Genomic DNA, 18,409 nt, shown 5'->3' on the forward strand with positions numbered 1-18,409 from the left:
AGCCATTTGTTGAAAAGACTATCTCTGTTCCATTCTGTTACCTTTGCTTCTTTGTCAAATATCAGTTCACTATACTTGTCCGGGTCCATTCTGGATTCTCTATTCAGTTCCAGTAATCTTTTTATTTATTCTTTTTACCAATACCACACTGTCTTGATTACTGTAGCTATACAGTATGTCTTTAGGTTTGGTAGCGTCCAACTTTCTTATTCTCCTACGATATCATGTTGGTTATTCTGGGTCATTGCTTCTCTATTTAAACTTTAGATTTAGTTTGCCAATATCCTTAAAATAATTTGCTGAGATTTTAATTGGGACTATATTGAATCTATAGGTCAAGTTGAGAAGAACTGTTGTCTTGACAATATTGAGTCTTCCTGTCTCTGAACACAGACTAGGTCTTCATTTATTTAGTTTAGTGGTTTTTTTTTTTTTTTTTGACATCTTTCATCAGGGTTTTTTGATTTTTGTGTTTTTTTTTAGGTTTCCTCATGTGCATATTTTGTGCATATTTTGCTAGATACATACCAAGTATTTCATTTTGGAGGCTCCTCATGTAATTGTTATTGAGTTTTTAATTTCAAATTCTACTTGTTCATTGTTATAGAGAAAAATGATTGCCTTTTTAAAGTAACCTTGTTTCCTACAAACTTGCTAAAATGATTTAATAGTTTCAGAAGTTCTTTTGTCAACTCTCTTATATTTTCTCCATAAACAATTATGCAACCTGAGAACAAAGAAAGTTTTATTTATTCCTTCTCAAACTGTGCACCTTTTATTTCCTTTCTCGTCTTACTGCATATCTTAGTCCATTTTTTGCGGCTATAACAGGATATCTGAGACTGGGTAATTATTTTTAAAAATAGGTTCATTTGGCTCATGATTCTAGTGGCTAGAAAGTTCATGATGGGGCAAACCATCTGGTGAGGATCTTGTGATGCTTCAACTCCTGGTGAAAAGCAGAAGTGAAAGTGGGCACTTGCAAAGAGACATGCAGGAAGGCTTTCTCAGGAATGAATCCATTCCTGCTAGAGTGAGAACTCACCCACTTCCATGAGGCAGCATTAATCTATTCATGAGGACAGTACCTCTATGATCTGAATGCCTCCCACTAGGCCTAACCTCTAACACTGCCGTACTGGGAATCAAATTTCAACATAAGTTTTAGCAGGTGGCACTCAAACCATAATATTGCATTAGCTAGGACTTCCAGTACAATGCTAAAAACAAGTGCTTAGAGGGAGTATCCTTGCATTGTTCTTAATTGTAGTGAGAAAGCTTATATTTTCTTATTGTTAAGTATGATATTAGCAGTAGATTTTATGCAGATTTTATTTTTATCCAGTTCAGTATGCTCCCTCTATTCCTAGTTTGTTGAGTGTTTTTACATGAGTGAGCAGTGGATTTTCTCAAATGCTTTCTCTGCATCTATTGACATGATCAAGTAATTTTTATTCTTTAGCTTGTTGATGTGATAGATTAGATTAATCTATGTTCTGGTGTTGAACTAACTTTGAATTCCTGGAAATAATCCCACATAAGCACACTGTATAATTCCTTTATACATGGTTGGATTCAGTTTGCCAATATTCAGTTGAAGATTTTTGCATCTATGTTCATGGAGATATTGCTCTGTAGTTTTCTTTCATGGTAATGTCTCTGTCTTGTCTTGGTATTAGGGCAATGCTGGTCTCATAGAATTAGTTTGAAAATATTCTTTCTGCTTCCATCTTCTGAAAGAGATTAAGAAAATTGTTATAATTTCTTGCTTAAATATTTGGTAGAATTCATCAATGAACCTGTATGGGCCTGGTGGTTTCTTTTTTGAAAGGTTATTAATTATGGATTCAATTTCTTTAACAGATAATTTTAATAGACAATTCAAATGGTGTATTTCTTCTTAGGTAAATTTTGATAGACTCTGCCTTTCAAATAATTTGTCTGTTTCATCTGGGTTATCAAACTTGTGAACAAAAAGTTGTTCATAATATTCCTTTATTATCCATTTGATATCCATGGGATTTGTACTTATGTACCTTGTTCCTTCATGTTTTAATTATTATTTTTAATTGACTCATAACAATTGTACATATTTATAGGGTACAGAAGGATATTTCAATACATTTATACAATGTCTAATAATCAAATCAGGGTAATTAGCATAACTAGGACCTCAATCATTTATAATTTCTTTGTGTTGGGAACATTCAAAATTTGCTCTTCTAGCTGTTTGACAATATACAGTAAATTTTGTTGATTATAGTCACCCTGTAGTGCTCTAAAACACTAGAAATAATTCCTCCTATCTAGCTGTACTTTTGTAGCCCTTAACCTCTCCTTATCCCCCTTCCCCCCACTTCCCCATCTCTAGTAACCACTATTCTACTCTCTGCTTCTATGAGATCAACGTTTTTAGCTTCCACATATGCATAAGAACATGTGGTATTTCTCATTCTGCGCCTGGCTTATTTTGCTTAACATAATGTCCTCCAAGTTTATGATGTTTTGCTGACTTATAGTTTTTATTTGCATTTCCCTGATGATTAGTGACATTGAGGATTTTTTCATAAACCCATTGACCATTCATATGTCTTATTTTAAGAGATGTCTGTTCAGCTCATTTGCCCTTGTTAAAATCAGATTTTTTGTTTTTACCATAGAGTTGTTTGAGTTCCTTGTATATTACAGATATTAATCCTTTAGCAGATGAATAGTTTGCAAATATTTTCTCTCATTCTGCAGGTTGTTTCTTCCTTCTGTTGATTGTTCCATTTGCTGTGCGGAAGCTTTTTAGTTTGGTATTATTCCACTTGTTCATTTTTGTTTTTGACTTTCTGCTTTCCAGTTTGAACTCCCTTTATTTCTTTGTCTTGCCTAATTGCTTTGGCTAAGACTTCCAGAGTAAATAAGAGTGGCGAGAGTGGGATCTGATCCTTGTCTTGTTTCAGTTCATAGAAGTAAACCTATTCAGTATGATATTAGCTATAGGTTTGTCATATACAGCTAATGTTACCTTGAGGTACAGTCCTTCTGCACCTAATTTGTTGAGAGGTGTTTTTTGTTTGTTTGTTTTTAATCATGAAGGGATGTTGAATTCTATAAAATGCTTTTTCTGTGTCTATTGAGATGATAATATGGTTTTTGTCCTTTATTCTGTTTATGTGATATATCACATTTATTGATTTGCATGTGTTGAATAATCCTTTCATTCTTAGGATAAATCCCACTTGATCATGGTGAATAATCTTTTTAATGTGCTGCTGGATTTGGTTTACTAGTTTTTTTTAGGGTTTTTTTTTTTTTCCATCTATGTTTATCAGGGATATTGGTCTATAGTTTTTTTATGTTGTATCTTTGCATGGTTTTGATATAAGTGTAATTCTTGCCTCGTAGAATGAATTTGGAAGAATTTCATCCCTTTTGATTTTTTGGAAGAGTTTGAGAAAAATTGGTATCAATTCTTTAAATATTTGGTAGAATTCAGCAGTGAAGCCATCAGGTCCTGAGTTTTTCTTTGATGGGAGATATTTTATTGCTGATTCAATCTTGTTACTCATAATTGGTCTGTTCATTTTTTTCTATTTCTTCTTGGTTCAATCTTCATAGTTTGTATGTGTCCAGGAATTTAGACATTTCCTCGGACTTTCCTAATTATTGGTATATTGTTGTTCATGGCAGTCTTTAATGATTCTTCATATTTTTGTGGTATCAGTGGTAATGTCTCCTTTTCAATTTCTGATTTTATTTATTTGGGTCTTTTCTCATTTTTTCTTGGTTAATGTAGCTAATAGTTTGTGAATTTTGCTTATTTTTTCAAAAAACTAACTTTTTATGTTGACCTTTTAGTCTCAATTTCATTTATACTGTGGTCTTTAATATATCTTTTCTTCTAATTTGGGGTTTTGTTTGTTCTTGATTTTCTAGTTCCTTAAGATGTATTAAGTTATTTAATTAAAAATTTTCTACTTTTTAAATATAGAAGTTTATTGCTATAAATTTCCTCTGAATATTAATTTTGTTGTGTTCCACAGGTTTTGGCATATTGTGCTTCTATTTTCACTTATTTTTAATTTTTAAATTTTCTTTTTAATTTCTTTATTGACTGGTCATTCAGGAAAATGTTGTTTAATTTTCATGTATTCATAGAGTTTTGAGAGTTCTATTTGTTACTGATATTCAGTTTTATTTCACTGTGGTCAGAAAAGGTACTCGATATAATTTCAATTTTTAAAAATTTGTTAAGAACTTGCTTTATGGCTTAACATATGATATGTTCTGGAGGATGTTCCATGTGCTGATAAAGAGAATGTGTATTCTGCAGGTGTTGAATGAAATGTTCTATAAATGTCTGCTAGGTCCATTTTGTCTAAAGTGCAGTTTTAATCAAATGTTTCTTTGTTGCTTTTCTGTATAAATGATCTTCCCAATGCTGAGACTGAGCCATTGAAGTCCTCAAATATTATTGCATTGGAATCTATCTCTCCCCTATATCTAATAATATCTGCTTTATATATTTGGATGCTCCAGTGTTGGATGCATATATATTTATAATTATTGTATCTTCTTGCTGAATTTTTCCCTTTATCATTACATAATGACCTTCTTTGTATCTTTTTACAATTTTTTACATAAAGTCTGTTTTATCTGACTATAGTTACTCCTGCACACTTTTGTTTTTTATTTGAATGGAATATCTTTCCAGCCCTTCACATTCATTCTGTCTTTACATGTGAAGTGAGTTTCTTGTAGGCAGAATACAGTTGGACCTTGTTTTTATATCCATTCCACCAACTGATATCTTTTAATTGGGGAATTTGGTCTATTTACATTCAGTGTTATTATTCATAGGTGAAGACTTACTCCTGTCATTTTGTTCATTGTTTTCTAGTTGTTTTATGTATCTTTTATTCCTTTCTTCATCTCTTATTGTTTATCAAAGAGGGTTGGTAGTTTTCTGTAATTATAATTTTTTTCTTTTTCCTTTACTTATCAGTGTTCCTTTACTTATCAGTGTTCCTTTCCTTATCAGTATTCCTTTCCTTAACAGTGTTTTATACTTTTGCATGTTTCCATGATGGTGATTATTGCCTTTTTGCTTCCGGTTGTTGGATTTCCTTAAGCATTTCTTGTAAGACCAGTCTAGTGGTGATAAAGTCCATCAGTTTTTCCTTGTCTGGGAAAGACTGTTTCTCTTTCATATCTAAAGATTAGCTTTGTTGGGTGTAGTATTCTTGATTGGCAATTTCTTTCAGCACTTTGAATACACCATCTCATTCTCTCCTGGTTTGTAAGGTTTCTGCTGAGAATCTGTTAGTGTAATGGGGATTCCCTTGTGTGTGACTTGACACTTTTCTCTTGCTGTTTCTCTTTTTACTTTGACTTTTGACAAGTTGGCTATAATGTGTCTCATATCCTTTTTGGGTTGAATATGTTTGAGCTTCCTGGATCTAAATATCCATATTTTCCCAAGACTTGGAGAGTTTCAACTATTGTTTTATTAAATAGGTTTTCTGTGCCTTTTCCCATCTCTTCTCTTGATATTACCAAAATGTAAATATTTGTTTGCTTAGTAGTGTCTCATAAGTCCTTTAGGCTTTTCTCACTCTTTTTATTTTGATTTTTTTAAGCGAACTATCTTTAAGTTTAGAGCTTCTTCTGTTTTTTCCTAATCTGTTGTTGAAGCTCTCTATTGTATTTATTATTTCATTCATTGAATTCTTTGGCTGCAGAATTTCTGTTTGATTCTTTTTTCTTTTTTATACTATCTCTTTTAAAATTTTTCTTTTATATCATTAATTGCTTTCCTGATTTTGTTGAATTATCTGTCTGTAATACCTTGTATCTCACTGAGTTTCCTTAGGATCATTATTTTGAATTCCTTTTCTGGCAATTCATGAACTTCCTTTTCTCTGTGGTCTGTTACTGGAAACTTACTGTATTCCTTTTGTGGTGTCATATTTTCTTTCTTTTTCATATTTTTGCATCCCTGAATTGGTATGTATGCATCTTTTGGAACAATTGCCTTTTCCAAATTTTCTAGAGTAGCTTTAATAGAGAAAAACTTTCAACTGCAGATGGATTTTGGTGTGGCAGTTGCAAGTGATGTGGTGATTCTGGTTCTAAGTAGATGCAGTGGTTTAGTCTCCATGCAGCTTCTCTAGCTGCAGTTAATGCCAGTGATAACTGTGAATGCCTCACTGACCTAAGCTGCAGAAATTAGTGGCAGTGGCATTGATAGTGTAGATTGTTAAGGTTCTCGGTGGCAAGGGTTTTTTGAGGTCCTCCTATTCTCACTTTTCTCTGTAATGGGGAGTCTTAGGGATTCTTAACAGTCTGACATGGCCTACTAACATCTGCAGCAGTGCTGGACTCCAGTTGCAGGTGCTCAGAGTAGCTGTGGAGACAGAATCTTAGGCTGAGTCTCAGAAACCATTTTGGCACCTGGGCCTTGAGGTGCCTGTTCACTCTCTGTGATAGAGTTGGATGTAGACTGCTCAGAGAGCCAGGATCTGTGACTATGAGTATTCTCTAGCAGCTCAGGGCCAGGAGGCTGAGTTGCAGCTATGATTCTGACCCTGAGGGAGCAGAGAACTGGCCCAGCTCCAGGGAAGAAAGGATGCTCTGGAAGTTTGGACCCCAGGCACATTGTATGGCTGCAATTTGAGGGCCAGAGCCAATAGGGCTCAATGGTAACTTGAATCCCAGTGGATGAGGTGCCATATAGTGGTGACTCTAGACCTTAGAATGGTGGAACTTGGCAATATACCAAATTCTGTGAGGCCAGGAAGAGTAGCAGCAAAGCCCAGAATGACAAAGTACAGCAGTCATTTGAGCCTTGGGAACTAGGGAACAGCACAGCTATCATTCCTCTCCTCAGGGAGAGGGGTGTGTTAGCAGCTCATACTCAAAGAGGCTAGTCCAGCACTATGGAAGCAAGGTACTAGAGTTTTTTAGCCTGTAAGGTACAGACTTTCAGCATGGCCCCCACTCTTTCCGTGGGATGTATTGTATTATTCAGCTCAGTCCTGGTTGTGCAGCTGCCCAGCTCAGCCAAGGCACTAATTCCCTAGGGGCAATGCACCACTTTAGCTCATGCCCAGGCACCATTTCCCTGGGGTTCAAGGTGCCTCTTCAGCTTAGATGCTGAAGCTTGTGACCACTCTGGGCAGCTAAGCCTCTGTATCCTAGGATGCAGAGTACTGCTTCCACTTAGGCAATGGGGAGGCATCACTGCTCTGGGCTGCCAAGGTACTGTTTTCTCAGGAGGCAGTGTGCCTCTTCAGCTCAGGCACAGGAGGGTATGGCTGTTCCGGGTGGCCAAAGCACCATATCCCCAGGATTTCAGGCATGGCTTTAGCTCCAGAACAGGGGGATAGGGTGCAGTAGTGACTGGGAGAGTTATATAGAGCAGCTCCAACATAGTATCATTTCCCTGGAAAGCAGCACACAGCTTCATCTTGAATCCCATAGAACCAGAAACAGCAGCAACTGAGAAGTTCTGCTTGGAGCAGAACTGGGAAGAACTGCTATGGAGCAGTTCTGCCAAGGAACTACTTCTCTGGGATGCAGAGCATGGCTTCAGCTCAGGCACAGAGGGGCAGGGCACAGCACTGACTGAGAGGCATAGACAGAACAGCTCCACCAAGGCACCATTTCCCCAGGAGGGAATGTGCAGCTTTAGCTGTGGTTCCAAAGGTGCAGGATGCAGCAGCCACTGAGAGAGGTCTAGAGAGTGGCTCTGCAAAGGCACTGTTTTCTTAGGAGGCAGTGTGTGCATCAGTTCTGGCCCCTAAGGGCAGATTGCTCTAGAGACTGGAAGGGATAGGTGGAGGGGCTCCGTTACTGCTTGGCCCCACATAAAACAAAGTAACAGCTGCTTGCGAGGTGCCTTGTGTATGTTGGGCCACAGGGTTGGGGTGGTTTGGTGGCAGCTTAGGCTCAGGGATGAAAAGGAGCCATGGCTACTTGCCCCTGGAGCAAGAAACACTCCAGCAATAGTTCTAGATCCAAGGTGGCATAGCACATTAACTATGGAGCCACAGGGGATGGGTTACAGTGTTGCCTCCTTCTCTGGAGGGAACACAGTCATGTGAACTCTGGGAAGCTCCCTCAGCTGAGCTTACTGCCTGTGAGGACTGCAGGAGTCCCCAGTGGTAAGTTGTACTTGTCTAAGGTGTTCATGGGGGCTTCTAGGATCCTCCTACTTATCTTTTCCTTGCCAGGAGACGTTCCTCCTGGTTCTTATTTGAGCCCAGCTGGGGGAATGGGGGTGGTGGAGGCCAGGTGTTTCCTTGTGCTATATGGCTTCCCTGGGTTTCTGGACTGACTAGGGTTTCTGTTACTCCTTTGATGTACTGACACCCTCCTTTAGTTATTTTCATCAAAACATAGTTGTTTATTCATTGTTTTGGCTGTCTTAGAAGAAGTGAGCAAGCACTAGGGGCTTCTAGTCAGCTATCTTGCTGATGTCAGAATCCCCTTGTTCACTTCTGACTTTAGTAATTTGTGTCTTTTCTTTTTTCCCTTTAATTAGCCTGTCTACAGGTTTATCAATTTGATTGATCATTTCAATGAAGCAGTTTTGGTTTCACTGTTTTTTTTTCTCAATTGATTTCCTGTTTTCAATTTTATTGATTTCTGCTCTAACATTTTTTGCCTTGTGCTAGCTTTGAACTTAATTTACTCTTCTTCACCTAGTTTCCTAAGGTGGAATCTTAGATTATTGATTTAGATTTTTCTTCTTTTTAAATATAGGCACTCAATGCTATAAGTTTTCTTTTAGGCACTGCTTTCACTGCATCCCACAAATTTTGTTGTTTTATTTTCACTTTCAATTATTTCAAAGTATTTTTTAATGTCTCTTAAGATTTATTTTTGACCTACGTGTTATTTGGAATTATGTTGTTTAATCTCCAAGTGTTTTGGGATTTCCCAGCTATATTTCTGTTATTGATTCCTAGTATAATTTCATTATGTTCTGAGACCAGACATTGTATGATTTCTTTGAAGTCTTTAAAGGCATGTTTATGGCTCAGAATGTGATCTCAGTGAATATTTCTAATGAGCTTGAGAAAAATATGTATTTTACTTATGAACTTCACAAGTGTATCTTAGTGTTTTCTTTTTTTCACCCCCTTAGGTGATAGGATAGCTAGAGTAAGCTGGATTTGGGTATCTGATGTATTTTTCTTCTTCCACATGGAAGGGGACTAGGGTTGAGTATATCCCTTCATTCAGGTCAATTAGGCTTTGATAAAACCTGGCAGGTTAGGCTCTGATATAATCATTTCTCTTAAGGGAAGATCCTATTAAAAATAAAATGCTCTAGTGTATTTCAAAATGATTTCCACTCCTTCTGCAAGAAGCCTGTGGGGACTTTTCTCTTATCTTCATTGTGAGAACCTTATTGAGTTTCTGAAGATAAACCTCGCAAGTGGGAGGGCCCATCTATTATTGCCTTCACCCAGTGTTTTCATATTTTAAATTTTCCCACACTGAGCCTCCAGAAATTTTTCAGTTACAGTTCAGATTTTCCTACCTGGTATTGGTTCCCATAGAGTGTGTTTCTACTCTGATAAATTGTGATTCTCTGTATCCATCTGTCTGTCTTTCCAACATAGGGGATAGCAATGAAGCATCCCTCATTGAAGGTATGACTTCATTGAAGGAATGACTTTGCTTCTCTGATCGATCTAAGAAGAATGGTCGATTTTTCAGTTTATTCAGCTTTACTTTTGTAATGGGGTGACAACTGCTAATGCCAGATGTTGTCACATGCCGGAACAGAAACCAGAACTTTTTATTTTTAATCCATCTGTGTCTTTATCTTTAAAATATATTTCTTATAAGCAGTATCTACTGGGTTTTGCCTTTTTATCCAGTCTCTAATCTCTGCCTTTGAATTGGAGGGTTTGGTCTTTGTATATTTAATGTAATTATTGGTAAGGTTAAGTTTAAATCTAGCATCTTACTATCCATTTAATATTTGACTTCTCTGTTCTTTGTTCTTTTGATCATTTTTCTATTCTTTTGTGTTTAAACATTGCATTTATTTGTCTCCACTTTTTTTTAATTCATACTTCTTCATGTTATTTTTTTTAATGGCTGCTCTAGGGATTGTAACATACATCCTTAAATTATCCTAGTATACCTTAAATTCATAGCACTTCACATATAATGTAAGAATCTGACCATAGTGTATTCTATTTACCCCAATGTCATTTGTGACATTATAATCCTACATTTTATTTTTATGCATATTATAAACTCCACAATACATTGTTGTTATTTTGCTTTAAACCTTTAATTGTCATTTTTCTGAATTTAAGAAAAGAAAAGGTATATTTCAGTCCTTTCTGTTGATTGGAACTTATATCTGATGTCATTTGCCTTAGCCTAAAGAATTTAGTTTAGAATTTCTTGTAGTATGGGTCTGCTGGCTATGAATTTTCTCATCTTTCATTTATTTGGAAATACCTTGATTTCACCTCATATTTTTGCTAGATATAAAATTCTAGATTGACAATTATTTTTCTCTGTCATTTTGAAGAGGTTCTTTCATTATAAACTTACTTCTTGTTTTTTATTGAAAGTTCACTGTCATGTCTAAGATTTTCCCATCAGGAATGTTCTTTTCCTTGATGCTTTTAACGAGTTTTCTCTTTGACTTTTATTTTTAGCAGTTTGATTATGATGTGCCTAGAAATTTTTTTTAATTTTAATGTTTATTAAGTCTCTTGGATGTGAGGTTGATGTTTTCAGTTAAATTAGAAAAACTCTTAGCCAATATGCTTTCAACTTTTTTCCTACATATTATCTTCCTCTAGAACTCCACTTGCATGTATATCAAATTACCTGGTATTATCCTAGGGTCATTAAGACACTTTACATTTTTTCAAACTTTCCTCCCTCAGTCTGTCAATTTGAATAATTTTCATTGACATGTCATTAAGTTCACTGATCCTTTCTATCTTCATGTTTAATTTTCTGACAAACCTATTTCGTGATTTTTTTGAAGTCTCAAATATTGCATTTTTCAGTTTAATTCCGAATTGATTTTCTTAGACTCCATTTCTCCTAAAATTTCATATCTTACTCTATTATATCTATTTTACCTACATATTTGTTAACATATTAATAATTTTTGTTTTAAAGTCCTGTTAATTCCAACAACTGAGCCATCTGTGGATCTGTTTCTGTTAGCTTTTTTCTCTTGCTTAGAAGCCACATTTTCCTGCTTCTTTCATGCTTAGTAATTTCTGATTGTATACTGAGCATTATGAATGAGAAGTTTTAGATACTCTGGATTCATTATCTTCCTCCAAACAATGCTGATTTTTGCCCTATCAGGCAGTAAATTGCTAGAGTGTATCCTTGTTCCTTTGCAACCTTGATTTTTTGGCTTTGTTAGAACAAGTATATTTCAGTTTTGCTTTTAGTTCTACCGCATAGACCCTAGTCCTAAAACATGATCCTTACTCATAAAATACAGGCTTTCTGAGGTTTTAATAAAAAACCCCAGGTTTTACAAGCCACTCTAATTTGGCAGAACTTGAATCCCAAACTCTATCTTCCTAGAAGCAAGGATTTTCTGAAATTTTCCCTGGCATTTTAGTCTTCTAACTATCACTTTCTGCAAGGATTCTTACAGTCTTCACACATGTACAGTTCAAGAGTCAGTGAAGGATATCTATCTATCTATCTATCTATCTATCTATCTATCTATCTCCTGGTGTTTGACCAAACAACTGGGCATCATGGCCTAGCCAAGTTGACACATAAAACTAACCATCACACATGTTTTGACAAATTCATAGCCAAAGATATTAACTAGTTGAAAAATGGTCTATAGAATCACAGCAGAAAACAAAAACCTTAAAAATTATACATTTTTCTATTTTTTTCTCTGATGTCCAGAGACAGTTACTTAGTAATATACTCATTATGTATATTTGTTTTATCTTTTGACTGTAAGCTCCTTGAGGGTGGAATCACCCTCTATTATATCATTGTACATAGTGATATACAACATACATAGTGATATATGTATAATAAACAGTGATATACATTGTACATAGTGATATATTTACCACTTAGTATATATATCAATGTACATTACTACACATAGTACAATGATATACAGTAAGTGGTAAATGGATGTTAGTTCAGATAAATGACAGCTGCTGAGTTTTCCTCCTATGATATTATTAAATAAAAGATAGAAATAATAGGCCAGGCGTGGTGGCTCACACCTGTAATCCCAGCACTTTGGAAGGTTGAGGCAGGAGGATGGCTTGAGCTGAGGGGTTTGAGACTAGCCTGGGCATATAGGGAGATCTTGTCTCTAAAAAAAATGTTGGTCATGCACAGTGGCTCATGCCTGTAATCCTAGCACTTTGGGAGGCTGAGGTGGCCAGATCACTTGAGGTCAGGAGTTTGAGACCAGCCTGGCCAACATGGTGAAACCCTGACTCTACTAAAAGTACAAAAATATTAGCCAGGCATGGTGGTGCACACCTGTAGTCCCAGCTACTCGGGAGGCTGAGGCATGAGAATCGCTTGAAACTGGGAGGCAGAGGTTGCAGTGAGTCAAGATTGTGCCACTACACTCCAGCGCGGATGACAGAGTGAGACTCTCTCTCAAAAAAAAAAAAAAAAAAGAAAGAAAGAAAGAAAATAAATAATAATCTCTGGAACTCTGATAATGGTTGAAGACTTTTGAACACATATTCCCAATTATAAAAATTAAAACAAACTAGCATTCACTATCTCCTCTTCTGTAATTTATATTGTGATCTGAAATTAACTACGAAATGATGACTTGAAAATATTCTAATACTTTAATGAAGATTCCACAGTCATTTTCGGTGTAGAACTGGGTCTGCTTCACAAGATTCGCTTGAACCCAGGAGACAGAGGTTGCAGTGAGCTGAGATTGTGCTACTGCACTCCAGCCTGGCCGGCAGAGACAGACTCTGTCTCAAAACAAACAAACAACTTGGCCCTCCTAGAGACCTATATGCTCCTTTCTCATTAAGAAGTGTTGGAGGCTCCACAAGATTCTTTTCTAATGAAATGTTCTTAAAGATATAAACTAACAAGCCATTTTATCTGTCTTTCATTCATTTAAAACTGTTGTTATTTTTACCTCTTAATAACTTTTGATAAATTATTTAAATGTTAAAACAACAAAAAGAATATTGAAAAGCATGGGGGATGGTTTAGAGAGTATTTATAAATAATCTCCTTATATAGTTTCCTTGAACTCTAAGTAGGAAATGTAAAAAAGTGATGACATCCAAAGGCAGCTTCTTTTAGCTACTGAGTAAGAGTGAAAGGGCACACTGTTGATTTTCAACATTAGTTTACCCTAATTCCATTTTGACTTTGAACTCCACGTTTAAAGCCAAACTGAAATCTCATCTAAAAACCTGAAAATGTTGTTATTGACCCACATGTTCCATGTGAGTGTGATTAGACTGTTAGTGATTTAAATTAGGATGTGCATATTTTAAGGATTTTGGTGAGACTGGCTATTTTGGGAGAGGATATTGCTCTGTGTATAAAGAGTTGCCTAAACAGTGCCTACTGACTGGAGTGTATAAATCTGTATAAATCCTTGACACTTAATAGTTCAATCTCAGAATTTATTCTGCAACATATCTGCAGTCATACCTATGGGCCAACATGGCAACTTGTCCCTGCATCAAGCACTAACATGTAGCTTTGGCTGGTATACCACAACTCAGGTCCAGGAAGTAGTAAAGGGCACACACATTTTGGTTGGCTGCAGATTTCTCTGAGAACAGCTTTTCTGATCCAGCATTGCAATGAGCCAATAATGCATCTTTTGAAGAAAAAAGCTTCCCCTTTGCCATCCCTAGTGGAGACAGGTCAGATATGACATTGCCAATAGAACCACCTGAGGGCTTTCCTCTACTTTCTAATGGTTGCTTGCCTCACAGAATTTTATCTGTAATTAAATCTATTCTATCTAACTTAAGAACAGACTCTGATAAAGATTATGGCTTTAGCGTAAAAGCTAGATAGAGGTTTGCTTTTTTTTTTTCTTTTCCAGTTATAGACATTTCAGACCTGTATAATCTTTTACTCTCACTTTGTTTAGGTTTTCCAACTAGACTTTTGGCACTTGCTTAAATTTGTTTTTCAATTTTTTAATTTCCCAAAGGGCAGGCAATTTCAAAAGTCTTTGAAAATGGATATATGTACATTTTAAAATAAATCTTTTATAAAGTATTTAAAATTGACTGAATTATAATGAAATGGATTGGCTCAGTATCAGTGCCATAAAATTTAGTTAACCTTAAAGTCACTAAATGTGATGTATAAAAAGTTAGCATAATTCTACATAAAAAATTGTGTTTTACACCTCATTAGATTTCATTGATCTCAATCATAGTTATATATGCTACAGAATAGCTTAAACAGGATTTAGACCTTTCGGTGTTTCCAGCTTTATATTCCTTAGTTTCTAGAATATCTTTATAATTACTTGCCTCCAGAGAGATTAAAAATCATTATACATTGAAGAGATTAAACATTACTGTGTTTTGAAGAGATTAGTTTCTCTCTGAAAGAGAGAAAATGGTGTGATTGAAAAACGAAATCTTATCACCCTGCCTGAAATGTAATCCTGTGCACAAAAGAGTGAGGCAGAGAGGGCAGAGTTTAATGAATGTGTCCCTGATGGTGTTTTCTTGCATTCTATCATGTTGGAAAATAGAACTTAGTTTTTTTTTTTTTTTTTTTTAACACTCACATCTAGTTTTAGTAAGTTAGAGTCTGATATGGAGGGAATCTCAGAATCTACTTCCACATCAAATTTTGCTAGCTCAGGCTCATGGCCTGAGAGACAACCAGCTGTTCCATGTTGCACCCCAACCTCGAGGAAGTCAGGGAAGTCTCTTTTCACAGGACACTACAGTAGCAATAACTTAGTCACCACTTGCCTTTGGTGCCTTCACAGTCCAGGATCTTAATAAAACCATTTATATTCTTGTAGTACACTGGATGTCTTCTTCTTAATAGTGGTGGACATCCCAAAAAGCATATTCATACAATTGATATATTTTCTTGTGTTAGTCTTTCTCAAACCTGGACCTGTGGCCCCTTTCATCAAACCCATTAAAATAGCATTCTGGGTTAATTTTTTTTAATTAAAATTATTATAATTTTAACAAGCAGTGAAATTTTTCCCTTTCATGTAAGATCACTGAATCTATCACCTATTTCTTCTTTTTTTTTAATTATACTTTAAGTTCTGGGATACATGTGCAGAATGTGCAGTTTTGTTACATAGGTATACACATGCCATGGTGGTTTGCTGCACCCATCAACCTGTCACCTACATTAGGTACTTCTCCTAATGCTATCCCTCCCTTAGTCCCCCACCCCTTGACAGGCCCCAGTGTGTGATCTTCCCCTCCTTGTGTCCATGTGTTCTCATTGTTCAACTCCCACTTATGAGTGAGAACATGCAGTGTTTGGTTTTCTGTTCTTGTGATAGTTTGCTGAGAATGATGGTTTCCAGCTTCATCCATATTCCTGCAAAGGACATTAATTCATCCTTTTATATGGCTGCATAGTATTCCATGGCACATATGTGCCACATTTTCTTTATCCAGTCTGTCACTGATGGACATTTGGGTTGGTTCCAAGTCTTTGCTATCGTGAAGAGTGCTGCAATAAAAATAAGTGTGCATAGTAGAATGATTTATAATCCTTTGGGTATATACCCAGTAATGGGATTGCTGGGTCAAATGGTATTTCTAGTTCTAGATACTAAAGGAATCACCACACTGTCTTCCACAAGGGTTGAACTAACTTACACTCCCACCAGCAGTGTAAAAGTGTTTCTATTTTTCCCCATCCTCTCCAGCATCTGTTCTTTCCTGACTTTTTAATGATCACCATTCTAACTGGCATGAGATGGTATCTCATTGTGGGTTTGATTTGCATTTCTCTAATGACCAGTTTTTTTTCATGTGTTTGTTGGCTGCATAAATGTCTTCTTTTGAGAAGTGTCTGTTCATATCCTTTGCCCACTTTTTGATGGGGTTGTTTTTTTTCTTATAAATTTGTTTAAGTTCTTTGTAGATTCTGGATATTAGCCCTTTGTCAGATGGATAGATTGCAAAACTTTTCTCCTATTCTGTAGGTTGCCTGTTCACTCTGATGATAGTTTGTTTTGCTGTGCAGAAGCTCTTTAGTTTAATTAGACCCCATTTGCCAATTTTGGCTTTTGTTGCCATTGTTTTTGGTGTTTTAGACATGAAGTCTTTGCCCATGGCTATGTCCTGAGTGGTATTGTCCAGGTTTTCTTCTAGGCTTTTTATGGTTTTAGGTCTTACGTTTAAGTCTTTAATCCAGCTTGAGTTGGTTTTTGTATAAGGTGGAAGGAAGGTGTCCAGTTTCAGTTTTCTGCATATGGCTAGCCAGTTTTCCCAATACCATTTATTAAATAGGGAATCTTTTCCTCATTGCTTGTTTGTGTCAGGTTTGTCAAGATCAGATGGCTATAGATGTGTGATGTTATTTCTGAGGCCTCTGTTCTGTTCCATTGATCTATATATTTGTTTTGGTACCAGTACCATGCTGTTTTGGTTACTGTAGCCTTGTCATACAGTTTGAAGTCAGGTAGCATGATGCCTCCAGCTTTGTTCTTTTTGCTTAGGATTGGCTTGGACTTTTGGTTCCACATGAAGTTTAAAGTAGTTTTTTCTAATTTTGTGAAGAAAGTCAGTGGTAGGTTGATGGGGATAGCATTGATTCTCTAAATTACTTTGGGCAGTATGAACGTCTTCACAATATTGAGTCTTGTTATCCATGAGCATGGAATGTTTTTCCATTTGTTTGTGTTCTCTCTTATTTCCTTGAGCACTGGTTTTTAGTTCTCCTTGAAGAGGTCCTTCACATCCCTTGTAAGTTGTATTTCTAGGTATTGTATTCTCTTAGTAGCAATTGTGAATGGGAGTTCACTCATGATTTGGCTCTCTGTTTGTCTGTTATTGATGTATAGGAATGCTTGTGATGTTTGCACATTGATTTTGTATCCTGAGACTGCTGAAGTTGCTTATCAGCTTAAGGAGATTTTGGGTTGAGACGATGGTGTTTTCTAAATATACAATCATGTCATCTGCAAACAGGGACGATTTGATTTCTTCTCTTCCTATTTGAATATCCTTTATTTCTTTCTCTTGCCTGATTGGCCTGGGCAGAACTTCCAATACTATGTTGAATAGGAGTGGTGAGAGAGGGCATCCTTGTCTTGTGCCAGTTTTCAAAGGGAATGCTTCCAGTTTTTGCCCATTCAGTATGATATTGTCTGAGGGTTTGTCATAAATAGCTCTTATTATTTTGAGATACGTTCCATCAATGCCTAGTGTATTGAGAGTTTTTAGCATGAAGGGATGTTGAATTTTGTTGAAGGTCTTTTCTGTATCTGTTGGGATAATCATGTGATTTTTATCACTGGTTCTGTTTATGTGATGGATTACGTTTATTGATTTGCGTATGTTGAACCAGCCTTGCATCCCAGGGATGAAGATGATGTGATCGTGGTGGATAAGCTTTTTGATGTGCTGCTGGATTTGGTCTGTCAGTATTTTCTTGAGGATTTTTGTATTGATGTTCATCAGGGATATTGGTCTAATATTCTCTTTTTTTTGTTGTGTCTCTACCAGGTTTTAATATCAGGATCATGCTGGCCTCATAAAATGAGTTAGGGTAGATTCCCTCTTTTTCTATTGTTTGGAATAGTTTCAGAAGGAATGGTACCAGCTCCTTTTTGTACCTCTGGTAGAATTCGGCTGTGAATCTGTCTGGTCCTGGACTTTTTTTGGCTGGTAGCCTATTAATTGCTGCCTCAATTTCAGAACTTGTTATTGGTCTATTCAGGGATTCAACTTCTTCCTGGTTTAGACTTGGGAGGGTGTATGTGTCCAGGAATTTCTCCATTTCTTCTAGATTTTCTAGTATATTTGTGTAGAGGTGTTTATAGTATTATCTGATGGTAGTTTGTATTTCTGTGGGATCAGTGGTGGCATCCCCTATATCATTTTTTTATTGTGTCTATTTGATTCTTATCTCTTTTGTTCTTTATTAGTATGGCTAGTGGTCTATCTATTTTGTTGATGTTTTCAAAAAACCAAATCCTGGATTTACTGATTTTTTGAAGGGTTTTTCATATCTCTATTTCCTTCAGGTCTGCTCTGATCTTAGTTATTTCTTGCCTTCTGCTAGCTTTTGAGTTCATTTGCTGTTGCTTCTATAGTTCTTTTAACTTTGATGTTAGGGTGTCAGTTTTAGATCTTTCCTGCTTTCTCTTGTGGGCATTTAGTGCTATAAATTTTCCTCTACACACTGCTTTAAATGTGTGCCAGAGGTTCTG

This window comes from Theropithecus gelada, chromosome 12 (genome assembly GCF_003255815.1).
Source record: "Theropithecus gelada isolate Dixy chromosome 12, Tgel_1.0, whole genome shotgun sequence".
Taxonomy (NCBI): domain Eukaryota; kingdom Metazoa; phylum Chordata; class Mammalia; order Primates; family Cercopithecidae; genus Theropithecus; species Theropithecus gelada.